This window comes from Cajanus cajan, chromosome 4, assembly GCF_000230855.2.
Source record: "Cajanus cajan strain Asha chromosome 4, NIPB_CcT2T_4, whole genome shotgun sequence".
NCBI lineage: Eukaryota > Viridiplantae > Streptophyta > Magnoliopsida > Fabales > Fabaceae > Cajanus > Cajanus cajan.
The window spans coordinates 20,478,630-20,482,414 of record NC_138520.1 but is presented as its reverse complement, the minus strand read 5'-3'; positions in this window follow the sequence as shown (position 1 = coordinate 20,482,414).

Genomic DNA, 3,785 nt, shown 5'->3' with positions numbered 1-3,785 from the left:
CCAAAACTGTTCGTCGACTCAGTGACGCCGACGGTGGCCAAGAACTCCTTTGTCGCAGTCGGGAAGATCTTAGGGTGGGGGTCAAGGAGGAACCCCCATCCTATGGCGGCAATGTAGCCACGGACCTCGTCCTCCCACTCCATCGCTTGGAGGATGCTAAAGTCGAGCACCCTTGATGGCTTGAAGACAAACGACTCAAGAAGCTCCAGCCTCTCTAGATGCCGCGCGGTCATTTCGCGTTGGGCGGGAACCCTCTGTCTCTTTCTCGATGACTCGGCCATTTCTCGGAGTTCGGGAAGATTTCAGACACACTCACAAAGAAGGTATGCAAAGGAGTGAAGAATGCTGTGCAGAAATGAGAGGGAAAATGGGCTATTTATAGAAAATTTCACGTCAGTACGGCCCGTATTGAATTCAATACGGCCGTACTGACATGGCCGTTATTGAGTAAAATTGGGAACCAATACGGGCCGTATTGAATTCAATACGCCCGTATTGGTGTGTCCATTGGAGTCAATACGGGCGTATTGGGTTCAGTACGCCCGTATTGAAGCTGAAGGGTTGCCTGTAACCCCAGTCTCAATACGGGCGTATTGAGACTGGTACGGGCGTATTGATTTTTTTTTTTTTTTTTTTTTTTTGAATAAACAGAGGATAAGTGATCTTCCAGTACACCTATCATCTGTATACATGTATGCGGTATGATGCACCTAATTCTATTTGATTCATTTTTCAAAAGAATTAACCGATGCGTTTTTGTTTGGATTTTTGCCATTCCTCTAGACGGACTGTGCGCTGCCGATTTATATAACCGAGGAATGATGCGTGTTAGATTGGTGTCATCACCCAAGTGATCCTTCCTTTCCTTTAGGAGACATGTCAACCCTCCTATTGACCACTATATCTCCATGTTTCCACTAGATTATTCTAAAATCGTTTGGGACAAGAGAGAAAAGAAAGGAAAGATATTTTTGTTCTGAAGTTTGTGTTTTAGAGGGGATTTATTTTTCAAAAATGGTTTTTGTAAGAATGGTTGGCCAAGGTAGGCTTATGTGTTTAGGCTTGTTTGATTAAACACTTATGAAGTTAAGAAAATCTTGTTTATTGATGTTGTGATTCAACAACTTAGATAGCTTCCATTGAACCTTTCTTTTTGAATTCGGCTCATGGTACCATCATGGATTTCTTTTGCTTTTTTGATTGTCCTTATTTTTGCCTAAAACACCCTTTTGTGGCGTCTTAGCGGACCTTTGTTTTTGTTTATTTTTGCAACCCTAACTTGTTGGTCCCTACGGTTAGAATCTAGAAGGGGGGGTTGAATAGATTCTATGTTATTTTTCCTTTTCTTCTTTGCTTTCTAAATCTTTACCAAACAAATCTTGATTTAAAACAAACCTTTAAACATAAAAAGTAATTCAGAGTTATAAATGCACAGCTTATCCAACAAGATTTGAATAACAAGATATGTAAAGATTGAATTTATCAATTACCAAGAATCTTTAAAGTTCAGTTTCTGCAGATAATGTTTTTCTTCATCAACATTAATCAAGAAACTTATACAGAATGTAAAGAGTGTAAGGGTTAAGAAAATCATGCACCAAGATATATACTGGTTCAGCCATCCAAAGGCCTACATCCAGTTTCAGATTTAGATACACCTCTAAATCCAGTCAAATCCACTATTGATATTCTTTACAAGCACCCTGCACAAGCAATATCCAATCAATGAATTTAACAAGCAAATCTTGACACCCACAAGATTAACAAACCATTTCTTGACTCCACAAGAAACATATAACCCAAGAATATTGATCCCACAATATCCTACTTGAGAAAAACCTATCTCAAGATTTCTCTTTACACAACTCTTCCAGAGATTCTCTAATCTCAAGAGTTAAAACCATCCAAACAATAAAAGATCAGAAACGAGTACACCTGTTCGTGTAGATATGATCTTCAACAACGTAAACCAGTTTAGAATGAATTTTCTATATGAACTTCATCTTCTTGAATTGATCTTGCACACTTCTTTTTCCAAAAGTTGATTTTCAGCAGATATGATCTTTCTTTCTTTTTCAGAAAATCTTTTTCTCTTTTGCAGTAATGTGTATTCAAAAAACTTCTTTCCGTGTGTGAAAATTCTCTTTTTTCTCTTCTTTTTTCTTGTTAAAAAAACTTCAGTTTTAATCTTATTTAAAGACAATTTTCATGTGCAAGGAAACAGTTATTTCAGTTATATTCATAACAGAGATAATCTATTACCTGTGATGGTAATCTATTACCACGAGTTAGAATAACTGAACTAATTGTTTCAGCTCCTGTTTTAATCTATTACCTAACATGGTAATCGATTAACACGATGCCAAAATAACACAAAACTCACATTTGGAACAGAGGTAATCGATTACTTTAAAGAGATAATCGATTAACACGATCCTTTTTCCTCTTGAAATCATCAGAATCAGTTTGGTAATCTATTACCACACATGGTAATCGATTATTCCAGTATCAATCAGTTTTTCAACATGAGTCAGGTAATCTATTACCAGTTCAGGTAATCTATTCCTTAACTCAGAAAATTTCTGATGTTTTCAAGTTTTCATTTAAAGTCTCAAACACTCAGTAAATTAATACTTCATGTTCTCAACAATGAATGAAATAAGAAAAATGAGTATTATGATATTTTCACCTTCATGTTAATTACTAATTTTTAACACATAACAAACAAACACATACAAGCCTAATCTTTTAAACAATCAATACATTATCCTTTTGACATAGGCTTAAAATAAAAAGCAACATGAACAAAACATCAAAACTAAAACTTCTAGGGAACATCTTCCAGATGTAGATTCTTCAATCTTCAACAATCTCCCCCTTTTTGGTTTTGATGAGCCAAACTCTTCATGTTGACTTTCACAATCATCATGTTGTTTTGTTTCACTTGTTTGTTTGAAATTTGAACTTGAATTTGAACCTGCATATGTCTAGAACAAAAACTTCCATACAAAGCATTATGCAGTTCTATTTCCATTTCTTTCTTATACAATACATAAACAACCATATAAACATTTAATCAGTTTCTCATGAATTTCTCCCCCTGTTTGGCTTAACCAAACAAAAAAAAAACAGAGTAAACAGAGAAATAACATGATACTTATGCAACAAAAACAACAAGCACTTAATAAGACTTTCATCATATAAGCATTAAAAATGTTCAGAAGCATACAAATACTACAACTATTACAAACTTTAAGTCTGAAATATAAATCAAAGTATTTATGCAGAACAAATTAAAATGCAGTGCCTAAAATGTAATGCATAACTAAAGTTCTTCAGGGTAGGGTATGTTCATCGCATCCAGTCGTTCAGATATAGATTCAAAACAAGCCTTCAGCTCTTGATAATCTCTTCTCTGAGTTTCTCTGATGTCATCTAGCTTTGCCAGAACAGATAGCTCAAAAGTAGAAAGAGGCTTGGGCTCTTCAGCACCTTCCTCTTCTTCATTTTGAACTTCAGGTTGAGACGGCTCTGTAGTCTCAGCAGTAGGAACATCTTCCTTTGCTATCCAACCAGCATCTGTTTTTACTAGCTTCATCATTTTCAGAGCTCTATCCTTGATATCATGAACATCTCTGGTGACCTCTTTTGCTTCACCAGTTAAGGGAACTTTATAGAACACCAATACCTTGCTTATGAACACAGCATATGGACACTTGCAGTCCATTAACCTCCTTGTCTTTAGCATTATGTCTTCTACCACATATACCCAATCAACTTGAATG